The sequence below is a fragment of the Rattus norvegicus genome, chromosome 18, assembly GCF_036323735.1.
Source record: "Rattus norvegicus strain BN/NHsdMcwi chromosome 18, GRCr8, whole genome shotgun sequence".
Taxonomy (NCBI): Eukaryota; Metazoa; Chordata; class Mammalia; order Rodentia; family Muridae; genus Rattus; species Rattus norvegicus.
The window spans coordinates 78553626-78576942 of NC_086036.1; the positions used below are offsets into that span (position 1 = coordinate 78553626).

Genomic DNA, 23317 nt, shown 5'->3' on the forward strand with positions numbered 1-23317 from the left:
TGGAGCCCAAACCCAGTCTGCGCTTACTTCAAGAGATCATTCGGGCTAAGTAAGAACAGTAACCGTGAAAGCATTTACTTAGGATGTTAATCTGCACATTAACAGCCAAGAGGGCAGAGAAATGCTCAGTGGTTAGGAGCACTTTGGTTCTCACAGAGGACCCGAGTTTGGTTCCCAGCACTGGCATCCAGCCGTTCACACCCATGTGTCACTGGAGTTCCAGGGTATCCAACACCCATTTTTAAAGTCACTGCAGGGCACGTGTGCATACACACATACATGTGTGCATGCGCATACGTGTGGTGTGCGCTCTCATGGTTCTCAGCGTCCAATTACAAGTCCTGGAAATTCATTCTTAGGTCACATGTGTTGCAGGGCTGGCATGCGTCTTGTAGTGTGCCGTTACCTGAATGAAATGAGGGAAAGACAGGTTTAGATGTCCAGAGAACCCCTACTTTTTCCTCAGTTTCTGAGAAAGCTCAGAAACAGAACTCAAGCCAAGACAAGTACACCATACGGGCCTAGCCAGGATTTCAAGCGATTCTCCCCAGTCATTGAGAACCAGCAAGCCTCTACCAGACTCTGAGAAATCACTAAATCATACAAATGAAGAAGCTGGTTTTAGCCAAGTAGTAATGTCTAACTGGAGTGTCCCCTGAATTCGAGTGTCCGCTCATCAGGCTTTCAAAGCAAGGCTCAGGGGTGCCACAACAGAAGGGCGAACAACGGTAGTCCAAGCGAGAGACCACACTACCCCCAAATCAATTATGGCCAAATTTTATTTATACAAATGACCCCTCAAAATGATTTATTCAAAAGTACACACACAGCTACCAAAATTGTACTCTCCACGAACCATCTCAAGAGTAATTCAGAGCCAGTCACCGGGAATTGGGTAACAATGGATTTTGTTTTGAAATAGTACATTGTATCTCCCTGGGTCTTCACGTGCCTTTTAAATGGTAGTAGGCCATACATAATAGAGTTTGCTAACACGTTAATTAGTGTGCTATGTGCTAACTGCCTGTTTAAAGTTAACATGAAAAATGTAGCCAGTTTCTCCTGGATATTAGATCTTACATCCTTTAAAATCTTGTCAGAAGTCTGAGATCCTTCCAGCCTAGAATAGGGCCACATGTTTCCTGCTTGGGACTCTGCCTTCGACTTCAGCCTGTGAGCAGCGAACTTGGGGTGTGGTGACTCTGAAGGCCTCTTTCACAGCTCTCCCCACCCAGGCAACTGAATTCTGTATAAGGGACCCAGAGCACCACATGCAATTCACCATGTGGGGGAAACGGAACGTATTCATAGCATCCCCCGCCCCCAAGACTGCTTTTCTACACCTCTACCACTTAGCCTCAGTCACACACGCTTGAGAGACTGAATTTGGGAGCAACTAATGCGTTGTGTCTCTGGAGTTTTTTCATTGGTTCGTTTGGAAGCAGAGTTTCCTCCTGCAGTCCAGAATAGCCTCTGACTCTCACTGATCCTCCTGCCTCAGCCTCCTGGTGCCCGGGGTTACAAGGCAAGAGCCATACACCCAGTCACTACTGTGCATTAAATCAATGTTTTTTCAGACCCTCAATTTAGGAGTGTGTGTGTGTGCTGTGTGTGTGTGTGTGTATGTGTTCATGGGTGTGCTGTGTGTGTGTGGGTGGGTTTGTGTGTGTTTATGTGTACGTGTGAGTGTGTGCATGTGTCTGTGTGTATGTGTGTGTGTTTATGTGTATGTGTGTGCATGTATATGTGTATATGTGAGTATGTGTGTATGAATGTGTGCATTTGTGTATATGTGAGTGCATGTGTGTATATGTAAGTGTGTGAATGTGTGTGTATTTCAGTGTGTATATATGTGTGTGTGTGTGTGTATGTATGTATGTATGTTTGTTGTATAATCTTTCAACAAACAAACCTGCCAAAAAAGGACTCAGAGGAGAGCCATCCTGACCCTCCCTGACCCTGGGAGGAAGAGGCTTTTCTCAATGTGCTCTCTGGTCCAGCCATGGAGGAAGGGCTCCCATACTTCTCTGAGACAGCCAGGCAGGTGGGCAGAGATTTCTATGTGCAAAGAGATCCCTCTTAGCTTAGAGCCTTGCAGAACGTGGCAGGAACCTTGCAACAGGTACTTCCTGCTTGCTCAGTCTCCTACTACTGATCATGTTTTCGAAAGGTGCAAAGATCATGAGGAATCATCTAAATCTTCTGTTGTCTTAGTTGCCCAAACAGCAATCATAAATAAACCAAGACGGAATGGTCCCACTCCTCTCTTAGTGTGTCTGTGTGTGGATGGAGGGGTTGGTGTATACCCAGGTGTCTGTACAGGTGTAAATGCTTGTGCACACATGCAGAGACCAGAGGAAGACATCTTGGCTAGGGCAGCTGACCAGAGAGCTCCCAGAATCCACTTCTCTCTCTCTCTTCCTCCTTACGCTGCCGTTACAGGAGTACCTGGCTTTTGACTTGGGCCCTGAAGATTTGAACCCTAATTCTCTTATTTGCACAGCAAGCACTCTTACCCATTGAGCCATCTCCCCAAAGCCGTAGCTTCTTTTGAAGTCTGGTAGTGTTCTTCCCAGGGTACAAAATACTGAGCAGTAGTTTCCAAAACTGAGAGATATTGCAGTCTTCAAACGGGAGCCCATCTGAGTGTGTGAAGGCCAACCTGCTGTTGGGCAAGCCTTTGTGTAACCGGCTTCCTGTCTGCACACTTACACAACGGTGTATTTAAAAGGTGATGAGGAAGCCATACACCAAGTGGTGCTCCTGACCAACCTCTGACACACCGCTTCTTCCTTCCTGAATCCCACCCGTGTGCTCTGAATCCCAGAAAAAAAAATTAGCAGGTGCAGAGATCCCCTAGGCCTGCCAGATACCTTTCTCCGAGTGCAGCACCCAGGACTTGGTCTCTTCCTGCTGCAAAGGCAGTTCCCTCCCAAGATGAAAGACATTGGCCTGTCTCTCAGTGTGTCAGTGTATCTTTTGGGGGTCTGTGAGGACCTCAGCTTTAGACACCAGTCATAGCAATGAATACCAGTTGGGGCATGTGTGGGAATGTCTGATGTGCTTCAAGAGACAGTTGGTCCTTAGAGCCCCCCCCCCCCTCTCTCTCTCTCTCTCTCTCTTTCTCTCTCTCTTTTTCTCTCTCTCTCTAATCTATCTAATCTATCATCTATACTATCTATCTATCTATCATCTATACCATCTATCATCTATACTATCTATCTATCTATCTATCTATCTATCATCTATTCTATCTATCTATCTATCTATCTATCTATCAATCATCTATCAATCATCTATACTATCTATCTATCTATCATCTATACTATCTATCATCTATACTGTCTATCTATCTATCTATCATCTATACCATCTATCTATCTATCTATCATCTGTCTATTTTGATTTTGAGGTTGGCTCTCACTCTGAAGCCTGTACCTCTGACTCATGTGGTAATCCTTCTGCCACAGCTTCCCGGGGGCTGGAATTATAGGCTCATGCCAGCTACCAGCTTTCTTCACTTCCTTTAAAACATTTTTACATATTTATTTTTTTTGACGTGTGTGAGTGTTTTGTCTGCATGCCTGTATGTGCACCATCATCAGGTCCTCTGGAACTGGAATGATAGATGATTATGAGCCACTATGTGGATGCTGGGGACCGTTACCAGGTCTTCTGCAAGAGCAGCATGTGCTTTGAACACCAAGACATCTTTCCAAGCCCTCTACTCACGTCTTTTTTCTGAAACGGGGTTTTCCTGTGTAACGGCCCTTGCTGTCCTGGACGTCCTTTGGAGATCAGGCTGGCCTTCAACTCACTGGCGGCAATCTGCCTGCCTCTGCCTCCAAGTGCTGGCTGGGATCAAAGGCATGCACCATGACACCTGCCTGGCCTCTATTTCTTAAAGCGTACAGCTTGTGTTTTAAGTTTATTGCTGTAAAAGGCCATGTTGAAGATATGCACTGACGGTTTTCAGTTTTAAAAAGGTCTCACTGTTATTCAATCAAAGTGCTCCCTGCCACACAGTTCTGGTTTCTTGGCACGAAATCCAACGCAAGAGGAGCTACTTTGTTGCCGTGCGGCTGGTACTGAGCACACTGAGGTGAGGTCCGCCTGCCTGTGTAACCCCAGCTCTCTTTTGTTGCTTAGTCTACCCCCTAGGTTTTGCGTTTTTTTTTTTAGCATAATGCCTGTTTCCCCTTTTCCTTTCCTCTGGGCCAGTGTCCTTCCCCTCCCTCACTCCCCAGTATTTATGAGGATCAGGTGAGCGTTTGTTCCTACATTATACGAATCGAAGCAAAGTAGTCTCTGTTCAGTATGAATCCCCAGAACACTTTTAGATACATAGCTTAATCCTATCTGCAAGACTCCCAACTCTAGAAATGTCGGGGGCTCCCAACCTCTTCACCCATTGCTGGAGAGTAACAGCAGTGTTTCCCCTGCACTTAGTGACCACAGCAGATTCTGTTTCTGTTGGGTTATCACATTTTAACCAATGTGGCTCCATTCCCCACCCCCAGCCCCTTGATGAAAAGGTTTTCCCACATATAAATGAAATATGCTTGTTTGGGAAAAACCGAAAAGCACGCAAGACAAAATGTGAGCTGCTAATGGCTCTGTTACACAGACAGCCCCAATTTACACATGGCTGTGTATTTAAAAAAAAATGAACAGGCACATGTGTTTGGTTTTCATCGCTCACATTTGGACAAAAGTGTACAGTGATCCATTGATCCATTTAAAATATAGATCAGGAGATTATTATGTGAGCGATTGTTTAGTTCTGGTCTGTCATTTTTGTTTTTGTTTTTTGGTTTTTGATTTTTTTTTTTTTTGAGATTAGCTGCCCAAGGTCCTGGGAGGTTAACTTAGCCAGTACATAGCAGCGTGAGGTAGGAAGCTTTTCCTTCTGTGTCTCCTCCTGAGAGGCCCAGGAAGAGCCACTGACTTTCAGACTTCTGAATCTCTTTTTTTTGTGTATGTGTGAAACTGAATTAAGACCAGTGTGAATGGAGCTGATGTTTAAAAAATAACAATGACTTTAAGACGTAGTCATGTAGCATCGACCCATTTAACATGCATAGCTCAGTGCCTTCCAGCAAGCACACATTTCTGGCTAACTGTAGCATACCTGATACCCAAACATTTCCATCCTTGCTACAAAGGGCGAAGGACCCCAAAGCACACGCCCAGTCCTGTAACCCCAATGTACTTGTTAGTTTTTGTCAATGACACAAACGAGAGACAGCCAGGAAGAGTGGGACCTCAACAGACAAGCTGCCTCCACCATATTGGCCAGAGAGCTGGCGCCATTTTCTTGTTCAATGGCTGATGTGGAAGGACCCAGCTCCCTGTAGACAGTGCCGCCCCTGTACAAGTGGTCCTGGACTGTGTCAAAGCAAGTCCAGCAAGCTATGGAAAGCAACCCAGTGAGCTTCACAGCCTCTGCAGTAGCTGCTGCCTCCAGGCTCCGGATGAGTCCGGTCCTCACTGGGGGATTGTAACATGGAGCTGTAAGGCAAATACAATGTTTCCTCAACAGAGACCTAACCAGGACACCCAGGCGGCCAGAACTCTATTCCCGTCTCTCCAGGTTGCCATGCTCTGGACACCCTGTGTTGACGGAAATCTCCTCACCTCATACTGGCTTCCGTCACTTCCTATGTTATGCTAGGAGGCTCACCTTCGCTATTTTTTACCAATTGATGGTGCATTGGCAAACACGTAAGCGGTGGCTTCAATCCTCCTTCAAGTGGGGGTGGATGTTAGGGCGGTCTTTCCTTCGTGGTTCACTGGAACAGTGTGGGTAAGCCCTGGCGTACAATTTCTGTGCCCATGTGTTTTCATTTCTGCTGGGAAGAGACCGAGGAGTGGACTTACTGGGCTGCATGGAAACTCTCACACGTTCTCACCAGCAGCCTGACTTGCCCCCAGCCCTGTCTGCATCCCACACCTTGCCAGCAGTGGAGGAGACAGTGGTTTCACACCATCTTCAACACCATTTGCCACAGGCCCACCAGCCATTGCACTGAGGTATGCCTGCCCCATGGCTAAGGCATCAAAGGGGGATGGGGAAGTCTGTCTGCATACCTTAACTCTGGCCCTTTTTAATCTGGGCTACTTATCTTAGGTATTTGTGCTGGCTGGTAGATATGTCACCTTGATGGGAGGTGAACCTTAATTAAGAAAATACCTCGGTAACGTCTGGCCGTAAGGCAAATCCTTAGTTTGATGGGGAGGGCCCAGCCTATTGTGGTCGGCCCCATTCATGGGCAGCTGGTCCTGGGTTCTATAAAAAAAAAGCAGGCTCAGCAAGCCACACGGAGCAGGCCAATTAGCAACATTCTTCCCTGGTCTTCGCACCAACTCCTGCCTCTAGGTTCCTACCCTGATTGAGTTCCTGTCCTGACTTTCCTTTGATGATGAAAAGATATGGGAGTGTAAGCCAGCTTAACCCTTTCCTCCCTTTCATGTTTCGCCACGGCCATTGAAACCCTAACCGATGTATTCCGACTGTGCTTGACTTGGGTGTTTTTAAATTTAGGTGTCACTATAGGTAGGCCTAGGCCTAGAAGGATAGGAGTACCAGCAACAGACCAGTGTACTCCACTGTCGAGGGGCTGCCAAGCGCTGAGTAGCCATTGTAACCCTAACCGATGTATTCCGACTGTGCTTGACTTGGGTGTTTTTAAATTTAGGTGTCACCGTAGGTAGGTCTAGGCCTAGAAGGATAGGAGTACCAGCAACAGACCAGTGTACTCCCCCGCCAAGGGGCCGCCGAGCACTGAGTAGCCATTGTAACCCTAACTGATGTATTCCGACTGTGCTTGACTTGGGTGTTTTTAAATTTAGGTGTCACTATAGGTAGGCCTAGGCCTAGAAGGATAGGAGTACCAGCAACAGACCAGTGTACTCCACTGGGGAGGGGCTGCCAAGCGCTGAGTAGCCATTGTAACCCTAACTGATGTATTCCGACTGTGCTTGACGGGTATTTTTAAATTTAGGTGTCACCATAGGTAGGTCTAGGCCTAGATGGATAGGAGTACCAGCAACAGACCAGGGTACTCCACTGCCGAGGGGCTGCCAAGCGCTGAGTACCACTTGCGCCCTCTCCGGGACTAGCTGACGGCTGACAGTTCTGAGTTAGTATACACTCCTTGCAATGGCCGCTGCTTTGGGCTATGTGCTTCCGCAGTCTCTCTGGGCTGCTCATACAAATTCCTACCAGCTGGGCTTCCGGAACAGCACATGGTTATTTCTCATGACCCTGGAAACTGGAATCCCAAGGTCAAGGAACGCGCATTCCAGCGAGGGAAGTTTTATGTCATCACGTGGCAGAAGGCAAAGGAACCTGTTCTCGACATCACAAAGTACTTCCGCCCCAGATGACTGTACTCCAGGAAGTCACAGGACTCCTGACTTCAGGCTCCTCTGCGCCACAAGAAGTCCTTTTTGCCAGAAGCAGGCATTCTCCTAGCAAGTGTTTTCTTGTGCTCCCTTACGGGACTTACACGGCTGCCGACATCAAAGCACGGAGAGCAGCACCATCCTCTTACTTAAGATCTCTCTTCACGCTTTGGCCACGTTCAAGGTTCGTAACATACGGGGCGGAGGTGGGAGCCTGCATGACGGTTGGTGGGCCCAAGAAATTCTTTATTCAATAAGATGGGAGGGCCGGGAAACCTAGTTAAGACGGACAAATAGACAGAGCCGCTGCGCATAGGTACGGTCGGGATCCATGCTGGAAGCTGGCTTAAGCACAGCCCATGCCCATGGAAACTCAAAACCAGCAGGGAGCAAACGTGCTCTGTGTGAGCCACCAATCTTAGCCGCACGCACGCATGAACGGCTTCAAATCCTTGTCGTACGTACTTAAAATCGTCTTTGGGACAGGGTCTAGTGCCATGCGCGAATATGAAGGAACATTTTAGGGTGTGCACTGCACAGTGCTCCTTGCGGTCCTACCCTCATCCTCTACATCATCTCTTAACATCGCTCATTGCCGGGGTGGGGATTTAGCTCAGTGGTAGAGCGCTTGCCTAGCAAGCGCAAGGCCCTGGGTTCGGTCCCCAGCTCCGAAAAAAAAAAAGAAAAAAAAGAAAAAAAAAGAAAAAAAACATCGCTCATTGCGGAGGCTAGATTCATGCACGCATCTGACAGTAATTCATAAACAGTCTATCTGGAAATTGTCGCAAATTCGCAGCTCGTCAGAACGACATTTTGTAAAAAAAGAAAAAATCTTGGTTTGAGACTCAACACTATGATACATTCTTTTCAGCATCCCTTTCCACAAAGAATTATAGAACAATTGTTCAACATGGCGTGGTGTCTTACATGGCAGCCATATTGGAGTAACCGACCGGGAAGGAAGACTCTTCCCCGCAGTATATGGATGGAGCTCATAGATTTTAAGAATTACACTGAGACCCCTAAGACTTAGAGACACATACGAATTCGAAACAACTCTGCTTCTAACCCCGACAACGTCACAGAGAAGCTAAACAATGGCTCTGGGTTTTAACTTTCATACTCTTTTGAGGACACGTGGCTGTACACATAGACAACAGTTTCTACCACTAGGAGACATCGCCACACTCAAGGCCTTGTTTCCCTTGCTCTTTGCGTCCTGTAATTTACCACCCATAGTGTATTTTCCTGCCTTTCACACCAATGGTGTTCTCTACGGATTATGTTTTATGTTTTATGGAGTAGAGGATGAGTACCTTTCTTTATGCATAAAAGAAGCAGATGAGGGGTTGGGGATTGGATTGGGGATTTAGCTCAGTGGTAGAGCGCTTGCCTAGCAAGCGCAAGGCCCTGGGTTCGGTCCCCAGCTCCGGGGGGAAAAAAAAAGAAGCAGATGCTGGCTTTTAAACTCTATTGCAGTGTGGGCAGCCAGATTTTTGAAGGAAAATTTTCCTTGGAAGTTCAGGGAGTTTTACTCAGAGTCTGGCGTATGCTAGGCAATTTGTTCTGCTGTCGAAGTACACCCTCTGAGGTAGATTTTTGATGTAATGACTAAAGTAATGACTAAAGTTTTTCAATCAAAACTTTTTTTCTTGGGGTTGGGGATTTAGCTCAGTGGTAGAGCGCAAGGAAGCTCAAGGCCTAGCAAGCTCAAGGCCTTGGGTTCGGTCCCCAGCTCCGAAAAAAAAAGAAAAAAGAAAAAAAACCTTTTCTCTTTTTTGGTTTCTATTTTCCTTCTGACTTACAGTTCTTAAAAACAAATAGTAGGCGAGTTATTTGCCACGGAGCTATATTCCCTGAGGTAACTTTATACTGAAACACTTTAAATCTTTTTAGCAACTATTTGAGTGTCTCATTTTCCCCTCTCAGAGTTCAATGACAAAACTTTTTAGAATCCACCTGTCCTTTTTGTTTTTGTTTTTTGGTTTTTTTTTCTTTTCTTTTCTTTTTTCCGGAGCTGGGGACAGAACCCAGGGCCTTGCGCTCGCTAGGCAAGCGCTCTACCGCTGAGCTAAATCCCCAACCCCTGGTTTTTTTTTTTTGTTTTTTTTTTTTTATACTGTGACAGACACTTGAGATAATGAAATTAAAAGAATTAGGGCTGATCTTAGTGCACAGTTTAGGGGAGTCAGTGTCGGGTCAGCAGGCCTCTACAGATGGCACATTATGTCTGGGGTTCTTGATGGAGGAAACTACTCATGTGACAACTTGGAAGTAGGAATGGGAGAGGGAGAGAAAGACAGACAGACAGACAAACAGACAGACCAACCAGGGATCCACAATCCCCTTCAATGGTACTACCAATGACCTAATTCTTAATGGACCTGTTAATGGTCTCCATAGTAACAAGTAGAGGACTAGGTGTTTAATTTGTGGCATTAGGGGAGTACTCTTGGGATCCAAACCATGGGGCAGTCTCCTCATACAGATGTGCAGTATAATATATTGCAAGGTCCCAAAACTCCCAGTTAATTTTGGTACCATTAACTGTGACTTTGGAGAGAGAGAGAGAGAGAGAGAGAGAGAGAGAGAGAGAGAGAGAGAGAGTGTTAAAATTGCACAGTCAGGAATGACAAGGGATGGAGTCGGTATTGTTATACGCTTTTTAAAAAGAAACATTGTTTTATTTTTAACCTTAAAAAAAAATTCCGCCTACCTTTATGTGCCTACATTGTATGTTTGTACACCACATGTGTGCCTGGTGCCAGGAGAGGCCAGAGAGTGTGTCAGACTCCTTGGAAATGAAGGTAAAGATGGTCATGAGATGCCACGTGTGTGCTGGGAACTGGGCCCTGGTCTCCTGAGGGAGCTGTGGATATCCGCCCTTGAATTCTGAGCCGTCCAGCCCTGTTTGAATCATTTTTGACACAGGGGCTCACTGTGAAACTCAGGTAGACTTGAAGTCACTGTCAGCCTCCCAGACGCTGGGGTTAAAACAGGCTTCTACCAGGGCGAGCCAACTCCTGCTGTAGGATTTTACAGTCCTTGTGTGACTACAGTTCTGTGGTTTAGTTTTTTAAAATTCTTCTTGTGTTTTCTTATGACAGATAGAAAACTTTAATGTGGGGAGAATGTGTGCGAGTATGTCTTCTTATTTAAGGATGCAGTGAAATTTCCTGGCACTGAGGAGGGGGATACTTCACAACTAAGACTCTGAAAAAAAAAAAAAAAACAACCAAACTAAGGTGCTTTTCTAGTTGTTCCAAAAGACTGTTTCTTACAATTGGAAATATCAGTAAAAACCGTATGTGAAGGTTTCATAAAGAATAGAAAACACAGAACTGGTTTGCCTACGGTTTCTCTGCCCCACTCAGAACGCACCGCCCCCTCCCCGTGCTAACAACTGGAGCAGCTCAATTGCAGCTTTAAAAAAAGGTTGCGGGGGAGGGGCTGGGAAGTAGAAGGGTCTCATTTCCACCCTGCTGGAGCTGGTAATTTACTCTCTGGGAACAAGGGGCACAGAGACCACCACTTCGGTTTTAGGCTTCTTTTCACATTGCCAGTTCTCCTACTTTGGGCCGGTATGGCAACTCAAAGCACCCCCCTCCCAAGAGACAACTGCGCAGCCCCTCCCCCGGCGCCTGGTGACAGGCCGGCCCAGCACTGCAGGGAGACCCGGCTGAGGGGCAGCCCCTCCTCTCTGGGGTCCCTGGCTTTTGTAAATTTGTCAGCCCATCCGTGAACTTTGTTTGAACAGAGTTCAGCACTCAGTGGAGGATTGTTTTGTATTATAGCTCACAGCGAAGCACATCTCTTCTGTATTTATTTTAAATAAAGGCTTTCTAGAAGCCGAAGGGTTTAAGCCACAGGAAATAAAGAAGGAAAAGTGTTCCTCCGGAGCCTGCCCGGACAGCAGTTACTCGAAGGCCTCATGTTCTGCACACCCAGGAGCGGCTGGGGAGGCAAGAGGCCAAGCTGGTCAGCCCTGGAATTAACTGCATGAAGTCAAAAGTGCTGACGTACCCGGAGGAAGCTTCCCTGCTGGAGACGGCCTGGGGGACGTCAGCTCAGCCCGTGCAGGCTCTCCCTGGGCAGGTCCTCAGAGAAAGGGGCAGGGCCTCACACAGGGAACATGGATGCAGTGTGTGTGTGTGTGTGTGTGTGTATCTGCTTGGGGACACAATCCTAGGTCTGTACCAATAGTGTTCTATAAAAAAATAGGCGAAATAAAAAATGTCACCAGGGGAAACAAGAATGATTCCAAAAGCGATTCACATTTGCAGAGCATTATTGCAATCTAAGGGCGTATTCTTAGGCTTCCAGGTATTATAATATAGTTTGATAGTGTCCACTGCATCGGCAACTGCTTGGGGCGTGGGGGTTGGGGGGGGCAGCTATTGCTATTAAGAACCGACCTGTCTCCATGCTGACATACACTGAAAACAACCGTTAATGATTTTCACATCTGCTTTTCTTTTATTTCAAGTGATATATTTTTCAGGACACTGGATGACTCAGCAAGAAAAGGTGTTTGCCACTAAGCCCAAAGTACTGAGTCTGAGAGAGACCCCCCCCCACACACACACACTTGAGCCACCCACGTCTGGCATGCACACTACCCCCTCCTCAAATAGGAATAAGTAAGAGCGGTAAAATTTTTAATTGGCAAATATTAATTGTACACTGGGTTTCGCAAGGACACTTCGATACAAGCATATAAGGTACTTGGAGCACATGCCCCATCCCCTCCCCTGCCACTCCCTCCCCCTCCTCTCAGTTCCCTTTGTTCTGCTAGACAGTTACATTTCTCCTTCATAGTGAGTCCCACTTCTCACATAGTCAGTATAAACCTTTGCTAAATTATAAGTCAATTATTTTGCCCCCACATAGTCATGAGGGGAAAAGTAGGGATCTGCCCCTTTGGTAAGAGTGCTGGGCATTCAGCCTGCAGAGTCTTGGTTCATAGGCAGTACACGTCTTGTAAAAAAAAAATGTGCTTCTACCTTGGCCTTCTACACTAGTGAGATGCACAGAGGAAATTGTCAGTATCCATAGCCTGCTGGCGTGTCTTGTGCAAACCCTGCCTGAGTCCACACCTACCGTGTTTCACTCGCTTTCTCTGATTTTTCTTGGCCCGATTTCTTTCTGAATTTTAAATATATATGTTTTGCTCCTTTAAGAATTGAGGCAGGTCCTCATTATATAGCCCAGGGTGCCATAGGCTCACCATCCTCCTGCCTCAGCGTTCTGAGTGCTGCGATTACAGTTGTGTGTTGCCATGCCTCCTCTGTAGGCTCCCTGCACAACAGGGGTTCAGAGGGATGATAAAGTGGTAAAGATGGGTGTTCACATGGGTGACATACCTGGGGGGGATGGGCGGGATTCTGAAGAGACATCACAGAATTTGTGTGATTGCTGTTGGCCAAAAAAAAAATAGGATAATGGTAGCTATGGCATTTGTGACTCTCGTGAGAAAAATCTACTTCTGGCTTTGTCCTTTATAAAATTGTTGCTTCACTAGCAAAGCTGTGCACAGTTTCTGTCAGGTGAGAGGTTACCACTGTGGCCAAGGCTGCTGCATTCCACCTCGGCACTGCTGTTTGCTGGCTCTCTGCACTGGTCTCCTGGGTGAACTCGGAGCCTCTCTGTTGGCATCTGAAAAATGGGCTAACTGTACCCCCTTTCTCCTGGGTTACTGAACCAGAGTAAATGACACAAAATAGAACTGCTTACAAGGTTCCCATCAGGAAGAACCAACTTTTTGACATCAGCTAAGAACTGCACAGTGGACCTAGGGGGGAAAATCACACACACACACACACACACACACACACACACACACCCACCTCACAGTGTTTGAAATTTACAATTATATGTCGGGCTGGATTCATGGCTGTTCTTAGCACACATGGCCCACAGGCTTCAGGTTAGAATAATAGGCATGCAGTCAATTCTGTTTTTAAATTAGCACTTGATTTAATGCCTGGCTTCAAAAAGCAAATGTGGAATCAATGAACAAATGCACAGTTGTGAAAAAGTAACAAATAGTTACATTTGGGGCATGGTACTCATTATTATTATTACTATTATTATTATTAACTAATTCATTAACAATTATATGATTTTCAAAAACATTTTTAGGGTTGCTCTAGGTAGCACAGGACGGCTTTGACCTTTGTTCTTTCTCCTTCGGCCTCCTCAGCTCTGCCATTTTGTCTGCTCTTGGGTCTTGTTTAAATGATTACTGTCAGTATAAAGTTCTGTGGGAGTGTTTGCTGGACAAACTCTTACCAATCTAATACGTCTCCCTCACGTTTCCCACTGGTCCCATAATGCTGTCACCAGGGCCACAGAACAGAAGTGAGAGCTTGTGCGTTGTTGGCACAGCAGAGATCAAAGCATGTATCCCTGAAAGATTCCACGTGGAACCCCACATTTGACCTCATGCATCTTGGGTACCCCTGGATGTGAAAGTGGACCACTTCTACAGTGACTAGAGACCATGCCAGGCCCAGGCTCCCAGGACATGACCTCTCACTTAGACCTTGCTGTGTTTATCAATACACAGCCAACGTCGGTCCGTTAATTTCTCAGTTCCTTTATGTTTCCACGCTTTAAAATATTTCCTCAAATTTTCATTTTCTACCCTTTTTAGGGGTGGGGGCAGGATGCGTGTGAGATTTTATTTTAAAAGAAGTTGTTCGTAACCCTTAGATAGACTCTGAAGAATTCTGCCGGAGAGGACTTGACTCAAAGCAGCCTCTCCTTGGCTCTGTATAGACACAGGCCTGCTGGTACCACAGGGTAGGAAGAGGAGTTGCTGGATTCCTGCTGATGCTTACAAGGCCTCCAAAGGCTGAGGCAGCCAGAGGGGAATCAATCATTGTGGGTCACAGAAAAATTCCTGAGGTTTGTTCTTAGTTCTAGCCATTTCATTAACAAGTTTATTATTGCTTTTCAAATTACTGGCTTCCATTTATAATTATTTTTGTATGTGCACGCCAGCCATGTGGCCAAGCATTTACCAGGAACCTTCATAGCCCACTTCTCTCTTTCTTGAAGGGAGCAAAATTACATCCGGCTACATTCTCTGACATGGGTGATTCCCCGAGACCATGATGAAGGTGAAATTATACTTGTTTAAAAGGACAAGTACTGGAGGATCCGGGTCCCCAGAGTAGTCAAACACAGAGACAGAAAGTAGGGTGGTGAATGCCAGGGGCTGGGGGAGGGGAGAGAGAACCGAAGTGTTTAATAGCTTGCAGTTTCTGTAGGGATGATAAAAAGTTCTAGGCGTGCACTGTGGAGGCACTTACATGACTCTGTGAGATGTACGGGTGGTACGTTTAAAACTGGTTAAAACCATCCATTTTCTTCTGTTATCGAGTCCTCCTAGGCACTGTACCGAGTTTACTAACACAATGGCCCAGGAGTCCCTGATCTGGCAAAGTCTCCTAGATTCTGTGATAACTTGACTTTTCTCCTACTGAGCCCTGTGAGCGCCTGCTGCTGCTTTCCTCTAAACGTCCTCATCAGTTCTCAGGGAAGGGCCTTTTCAGTTTCTCCTTTCAGTAATACTGTGCTCAGCCCCCACACTAACGAACGGTGATGGGGACAAGGCCGCTTCCCTCATTTTCTTCTCAGTTCTGTTGGGAAAGTTTCCGGCGGGGTGTGCACACCCAGTCTGTTATGCGTGGTGACGTTTGGTGAGATTTGGGGGCTGAGACAGTCGAGGGTTTTGCTGCTGTTAGGATGTGTGGTGTTCATAGGCCACAGCCTGCCGGCTGAGAATTAACATGCTGTGGGATTGTGAGAGAAGTTGGTAAGGAAAAAAGACCCTCTTTCCCAAACACGGGGACTCTCTCAGAAGAGGACGCTTATTGAATTTGTCTCTCCTTAAATGAATTCTACTCCATGGCCCCGTTCCTTTTATTCTTCAAACTATTATGACCCACATCTGTGGAGCTCTGGCTCAGCTATTCTGAAGCCAGCTGTTGCTGGGCCTTTTAGTTGGGATGAAATTAGGAACAGACTTGTGGGTCGCCTACCTGCTGTGAAGCCACCAAAAACTGCAAATAGTGAAAGAATGTAGCTGCCTGGCTTAACCAGTCAGGGCAATTCCACACCATTTGAGGCTCTGTGGATACAACAGTGCTATTTATTAATGCTACCTGTCGTTGCGTCCCCACAGATAAGCACAGAAAAATCGGTGAAAGAAAACCTGTGTGTCAGGAAGAACAGTGTATGAGCCAGCGGGAATATTGTTTAGAGTTTATTTTGTTTGCTTATATTTCTACTCCAGTGGGGGTGGGGTGGGGCAAAGGAAAGATTATTAAAATCGTGATTCTGTGAGAAAATTCTTAAGATTTCTGCAGTGGGGGAAAAACCGAGTAAAGCATTCTTGTCAGGGAACACATGGGCACAGTCTGTACAGAATCCTGAGGCTTAGACTTCGTAGAGAGACGAACAAATTTTCTCAAGTATTTGAAAGAACATGAAGATCTCAACCTCAATTGGATCATTGACCCTGAATTATCTGGTATATAAATGACCACAGAAGATTGTATTTGGTGAGGTGCCTCTCGGTGTAAACAGGCAACTATCTGGGGAGCGCTCTCATCAGAGGTGTGTGTGTGTGTGTGTGTGTGTGTGTGTGTGTGTGTACACACGAGAAGTACAAGGCTTCTTTTCTATTAGTCATCCTTAAATAGAATGAAAATTTACCAAAATGGAGACAGTCTAAGCCAAGATGAAAACCATCCCATGCTCACGTGTGTTAAACATTTTGGATGACTGGTTTTCTGAACAGAAGCACAGCAGCACCATACCCTCCAAGGGATCACCTTGTGTTAACTTCCTGCTAACACCCCCAAGGTGAGGAGGCCCCATCTCTCTCCTCCTTTGTATTCTCAATACAGAGAATTCTGAGTTCTCTAGACTCGGAGGGAAGGGAAGATTTTTCAAAAGAGCACCACGTTAGGATTGGGCCACTATTCTGAAATATAGAAATATATTTCTGAAATAGCAGCAAACACAGAATTTCTATTTGTACATAAAATGTTTCTCATTCCCAACAGTTTAACCCCGAGCCTTACAGGAAACACCTAGAAATACCCGTTGGCGATGTACATCAAATTTAGAGTGCGTTCCCTTTGAATTCCTGCCTTTAGACATTCTCTTTGTATACTTAAGTTAGTTCACACAGCCAAAGACTGCCCTCTGCTTCTGTCCAAAGTCTTCTAAGTTATAATTCACAGTCTGAATGAAATCAAAGAGATGGGATTAATATTTGCATAATGTGGTTCCCTCCTTTCACAGGGCTTATATTTTGAGCTTGTACACCTACCTATACGTCCTGGTAGTTTGCTGTGGGTCTCACGTCTTAACACGGAGTTTCACTTCAGGATTTCAGACAGGCAAGGCCTTTTCTGGGGGAGTGGAGAGAAGCCTTTTACTCTTTGCTCCTCTTTATTGGAACCCCTCAAGAACGATGTTTCTTATCTAAACATCCCAGATCAGGGAACACAGCTTCCCCATCAAATCACTGGAAGGAACAGAGATTCAAATGCTGAACCAATCACTCCTTAGTCACCAGCAGAGAGGAGCTGGTGCTCTCCTCAGCTCCTGTGTTGTCAGCCAGAAGGATCAGCCAGCTTAGTAAATATCCAAATGCTAACCATTAACATTGCTGCTTTGCTTGGCTCGAATATTTCAATTTAAATAAACCTTTCAGAACAGGAGGGGCCCCACACCCACAAGAACTCCTAGGGGTTTGTACCTTGTTTGTATATAAGGTGTCCTGAATCTTGAGGCCTTTTTTTTTTTTTTTTAAGATACTTGAAGATATAGAACAGCTGCAGTGTGGTTGTACCAATAGCATGAGAACCCTCTCAAATTCATTTTTATACCATTGTTCTCTGTGTGCAGAGCAATCTAGCACTGGTATGCTGACAATAAACAATGACAGAGGCTTAACCACTGTAAAATGCATTTCAACTTAGAACAAACTGACCGGCCTTCAGGCTGCCTTTTCTAGGTTTGTCATACGGGCACTAGAATCTGACTCTTGCCCATCTATCAGATTTCACTCTCAGATTTCAAATGTATTGTCCAGGGATGGGCAAGAAAACCATTTGAAAGCACAATATTATTGTAGGCAGAGGAGCCCTGAGTGCAATCACTTGGGAGTGGCTGGAGGAAGCTCTCTAGCTGACTGGAGAAAAGGAGGCAAGCCATGAAAACTATAGACTTTTATGCAGAGGAGGGTTTTTTTTTTAAATTTTCTTTCTCGTTCTTACTGTTTATTGCTCCAACTTGTCAATTTTTCAACACATGGAAATTATTAATGCAACCTGTAGTCGGAAACTAGAACTAGGCAGATAGAAGCCTCCTGCACGGATGAATGAGTATCGATTTAAAAATACTAACCCCCCTCCCCCGAAAACTGCTACGAATTTTTGAATCTGTGTTGGAGATCGTGTACACATATGCAACATCCACACATGCTATTTATAAAGCCATTAGCTGAGTTGGGTGACGGTTTTCTTGTGAATTTTCATTGGGTATTGTAATGAATTGTGGGCACTTCAATAGTTTTCTGTGAATCAGACTTAAATGTGATTGTTCAGGAATACATCCCACTTAAGCATTCAGGCTGAAACTAGCAACAATTGGCCGTGACCTTTAACATGCCTGCTTTCCAAATTAATGCCGACCATTAATCACACGGAGCTTACATTTTATGATTCGCGGGCCGTTCCTCGCGGGCCTCCTCCCTCTGCGCCCCCTCCTCGGCGGAAACACACGCATGCACACGGAAACATCTCACTCTCAGCCAGGCCCCCGCCCGATTGCCAGCTCTGCCAGGGTACAAGCGCCGCCCTTTGCAGCTCGTCCGCACAGGAGTTTCTATTGCAAAACCAGTGGCCAGGGAGGGCCCCCGAGCTGTAGGAGCAGCGAGGGTAAGCACGAGGAAAAGCCACCGCGAAAGGTAACCGCCCGGATCTTGGCGCTGATTGTTCGGCAGAGCCAACTCGGGCGTCTTGGCCCGAATGCATCTCCAATGCGGAGTTATCACGCTCAGCAGCCGAACAATATGGCCAAGAGCCTGGTGGGAGAAGATAGTGCCCCTCCGCAGGCCACAGCTCCCCTGGCCTACGTCACCGCGGATCGCGGGGCGCGCTCCCCGGCCCCTCCTCCTCTCTCCTCCTTCTGCTCCAGCTCCCCTCCCCCTCCCCCAGCCCCTCCCTGCCAAGTACCAAGAAAGCTTTGGGGGAGTCAAATCAAGATTTTGATTCATAGACTCACTACATTGTCACTAACTACGACCCACGGAGGGTAGTTATAGGGTGGGGTGGGGCACAAATGAAGTTTTCAGGACCAAAGCAAAATGAGTCGAACTTTGAAGACACAAGTAAACAGCCACTGAAATAAACGAGTGCAGTCCAAGCTCCACTCTGCCCCAAAACGGTCCTGTTCTTCCCGAAGCATGCGGACTCCCAGACTCGCTCCCGTGAAGTTCAGGGGACACGCGCGCTTCTGAGGCCGCGGGCAGGGTGAACACCGTTTGGTCTGGGCTTGAGGCTCGGCGTCCAGGTGTTTGAGCCGGCTGGACAAGCATCCCAAGCACGTCTGCACGTATGGGTGTGTGTGAGGGGGTGGTGCGCGCGTAAACAGCCTCCAGGAGCTGGAGCTGCGGCAACCTGAGACCTTAAGCTGAGGGGCGACCACTAGCCGCCGACGTCGTGATTCAGGGCTATTAGGGGAGGAATTATCTGGGTCTGAGTCATCGTGAGCCTCCAGACTTTCTCCGCAGTGTGGCAGAACTTTGTGCTGATGAGACAATAGTGGAGCGTGTGCGTTTCCTACAGGGCAGACCATTCCCGGGCTGGGGGAAGCCTCAGGCCTGCTACGGCCGTGGACGCTGGGTCCCCTTCTCTGCACGGTGCAGTCCCTCCGAGCCCTGCTGGCGCCTGGGCCCCCGCGGGGCCGGTGCGTCCCGGGCGCGCGCGCGGCTCGCGGAGGGGGGCCGGGCGCGTGGCTGGTCCCGCGCGTCCTCGCGCGTCCCCCGCGCCAGGGCGCAGCTGGCGCGGTCGGTCTAGAGCAGCGCTCGGCACCGCGCCGCGGGCGCTCGGCTTCACCTTCAGATGCGCGGGGCGTGCGCGTCCTCCTCCTGGGGCCCGCCGCCTCCCCGCCAAGGTAGGGGCCGTAGGGCGGGGGTGCTTCCTGACTCAGAGGGGGGAGGACCCGCAGGCAGGGCTGGGAAGGTCGGGACCCACTACGTGCGCAAGACCCTGCGGTGCCCCGTGGGGTGGGGGCGCGCTGGGCAGGGGGCGCGCCCTGTAGAAGGTCTCTGGCGCCAGGAGGGCGACTTGGCTTTCTGTGTTGGTAGTTACTCTGCTCTGCAATTCCAGGAGAGAAGAAGATGAAACTTCGGGCGGCGGGGCGAGCGCCCGGGAGGTGGCTTTTACCGCAGTGGAGGGGCGGGGTGGGGGCCGGGGTGGGAGCGCGGAAGAGGCTCTGGCTTTGTACACTTCGTCAAAGGCGACGCGGGAGGAGGGGAGCTCGGATGCGCTCTCATCCATTAGGAGACAAAGAGCAAATTGCCTTACTTTAAAGTAAAACGCTCTGGCTAATGAAGGTGGGTGATGGGCGGCGGGGCCGAAGGAGCCGTTTCAATTATTAAGGGTTTGGCGGAGGGGATCGATGCCTGTGGGCACAGAGCGCCGCTGCCTTGGGGACGACGGGTTTGCGTATTTGTGTTTGGTGGTGGTGGTCAGCGGGGAGATTTGAGTGACCCCCAGCACTGAAGAAGTGGGATCTCTAGAAAGGGAAGTTCGCGTAGAGGTGGGGGCGGGGGCGAGGTTCTGGAAATGACTCGCAGTGGGTTGGGAAGGAGATCAGCGCGGCGGGGACTCCACGGAATTGCGATTTGCCTTGCCGGGCTATGGCAGAATGGGGGGTGGGGGGGCTTATTGATAGCCATATATGTGTGCATATTTGCACACACATACACACGAATTACACCCGGGTGTATGAAAGAGGACGCAGTGGGGTGTACGTTGCGGGGGTGGGGTAGGGGTTGGAAAGGCGCCTCTTCTGCCATTTCCAGGGAGAACATACCGAATAGTTAAGATCAGTATTTAGATTAAACCGCCTCGTCAAGTTTTAAAGAAACTTTGTCTGAATAAGTTTGTTAAAAGCCAGGCCAGTGGGGTCTTTAAAGCCAGCGGTTCATGGAGGAAGGTCGGTGGTGCGATGAGTATCAGGTTTTGTGAGTGGGGAAGCCGGTGGATCCCTGCAATTAGGACTCCAGAGAACCAGCCTTTTACCCGAAAAAATGTGGGTCTGTAAGTCAGCCGCATCCATCACCAGCGTTAACAAGCTCTCCACAGCCTACCAGTCCAATTCTCCCAACCCCCAGCTCCGGACTGTGTGTAGCCAACTCATTGCCTGGCTTGCTGATGAAGAGTCCCTTGGTCTCTGGGTGAGCACAGACCAACTTGCTCGGCCCCTTCTTTTAAAATATATTCATTCGGTGTCTTATTTAATCCAGATGCACAGAAAGCCATTTACTGCTTTATTGTTGGTTTACTTTTTTTTTTTTTTTTGAAAAGGCGACTGGTGTAACCTGTGGAATTTGAAATGCAAATAAAAGCCCGTGGGAGTTGAGGCAGAACAAATCGGCACTTATAAAGTGAAAAAGATTTCATGTCTTTGAAATCATTGCAGGAGGAAAAAGAACTGGAGGGGAGTGTGATTATTCCCCCCAGAGAGTGGATTGTGACGTCAGGTCTTTTTGGAAAAGATGTTATTTTTAAGGTCCTGAAGCCTGGGTATGTGAAGTGCTTTACAGGAAAAACAGATTACAAGATTAACATCTGTTAACATGATCGTTTATCTCCAGCCAAAAATAGGTCAGTTCTTTCTTAAGGAAACGTGCTTGCTTCAGCAAGCTTAAATAATAAAATAACGACGCCAAAAATTAGGACTGAACATTTGTTATAACCTAACTCGTGGAAACAATTTTTAATTATTAAATCAATCAAAGGTCAAAGTCCTTTTTGGGGTGTTGAGAACAACTCTACTCCGAGTCTACCCGCCCCGATGACTGACCCCCCCTCCCCTTCCTCCGGGCTCCCTTCTGGCTGCCCATTTTCCTTTTCGTCCATTGTGGAAGTAGGGGGTATATTTAAATGGTATTCTCTGACTCTGGCCACGTTAGGGAGACAGACTCTGCGTAGATGGCTAACTTTTCAAAGCTCTGCTGTTGTTTTATCATTAAATGGAACGACACGGAGGGGAGAGAGAGAAAAGAAACTGCCTTGCAAAGTCTCCCTGCCCCCTGGGTTTGAGTGACGGCTCTGTCGGCCAATCCGCAGCAGCTTTCTCTATCCCGGAGGTAATTTGGGGTGTGTGTGTGAGCGCGCGCACGCTCGACCACGCGCCCGTGTGTCGGCCCAGAGTCGGGCCAGAGGCGCGCATCCGCAGGCTCCCGCATTTGCACAGATGTGTGCTGTAGACGTGGACACGCTTTTATCCAAGTCTGTCCAGCTAGATGCGCACGCAGCAGTCCAAGTGGAGACCCTGCCCCCCTCCCAACGTCTTCCTGCGAAGACTGGGCAGTAGAGACACTTTCAGATTCAAGTCGAAACCTGCCACATGGAAGGGAAAGAGGAACGATTGATAACACTCCTCAGCCATTGGGGACCTAGGAGCGGTTTTATCCGCCTGGTTCCAGGCTCCGGTGGGGTCATGAGGTAGCCACTTGCGGATAGCAAACGTACAGAGGTCGGGGATTGTCGAAAAATGATATTAACTCCATATAAAAGTGAAGGGCACCGTTCGTCTTCCAACTTCCAATTTCATTCTCTGAAGGCGAGTGATGCTTAGTCCATAGTAAATTCTAGAACGCGAACCCTGCATGGTTAGTGAAAGTTCTGGTGTTCCCTGGGTCTTACCAGTGCTGCGCCCTGGCCACGACTGCTCCGCACAATGGGTACATTCACGGGCAGAGTGTCACGGGCCACACTCTACTGCCTACTGGCTGAATCCGCTCCACTTGGGGAACACCCGTAGTGACTGGTGACGAGTGCAGCACTCACTTCAGGACTTGAACGCGCCGGACCGGGACTGCCTAGTTTGTGCTTCAATGCTGGGCCACTGGGGAGCTCGGCCTTGTGATTCCCTAGGGGGTGGTGATGAAGATGCAGGGTTGGGTTAAAGACACGCGTGCGCCTCCCCTTCTGGAGACCCCCGTGGAGGCCACCGACCTTGGAAGGCCCAGTGTCCACACCGGCTCTGCAGTGTCTGCATGCACCGAGGTCACCTCGAGGGTGCCCCCGCCCCGAGATTTCCAACTTGGTTACTAGGTGGTGTCAGCCCGTGTACCTCCTCCTACGCGGGCCGTTTCCACCCAACCGGATCGCCACCCCTTTCGGCCCTCTCTCCAATCTCTGCAAGCCCGCGGCTTGAGGAATGGGTATGTCGTTGCATTAAATCATTCCTATTTCTGTGTGTCCCGGCCGCCCGGCGCCGCTGGGGGGGCGTGGGTCTGGGTGGCTGGTGAGGGTGTGAGTGTGGGGGGGTGGGGGGGGGAGGCTGAGCGGGGGCGGGGCACCACCTGCCCGCCCTAGAGGCGTGGCGTGCGGCTGGGGGCGGGACACCCACCTGCCTGTCCCCGGGGCGGGGGCGGCGGCCGCTTGTTGCTGGGCTGCGGGCTTCGGGCTGCGGGGGGCGGGCCGTGGGCGGGGCGCTGAAGGGGAGGCCCCGGTCGGCCGCCCCCTTTTCTCGGGCGCCCGCCCCCCGCCCCCGTCATGTGGAACGGACGTCACACGCCTGCACTGTAACCCAAGAAGTGAAAGAGACGGGGACCCGCAGCCCAACTTCGCACCGTAACAAAGGCTGGGGT

The 23317-nt window shown here is 48.4% G+C and overlaps 1 protein-coding gene across 7 annotated transcripts in view; it reads left to right on the forward strand.

The window, feature by feature from the left end:
* The first annotated feature begins 7443 nt into the window (after positions 1-7443).
* Zfp516 (zinc finger protein 516) overlaps positions 7444-23317 on the forward strand; it is a 100195-nt gene continuing 84321 nt past the window's right edge. For 2 of the 7 annotated variants that reach the window (NM_001191695.2, NM_001412457.1), the window contains exon 1: positions 19937-23315. The gene's annotated coding sequence lies outside the window, so the exon portion shown is untranslated. Of the gene's footprint in view, positions 7592-19467; positions 19606-19903; positions 23316-23317 lie in introns of those variants that run through there. The other 5 variants (XM_039096626.2, XM_008772099.4, XM_017600868.3 and 2 more) reach the window with 5 other exon arrangements.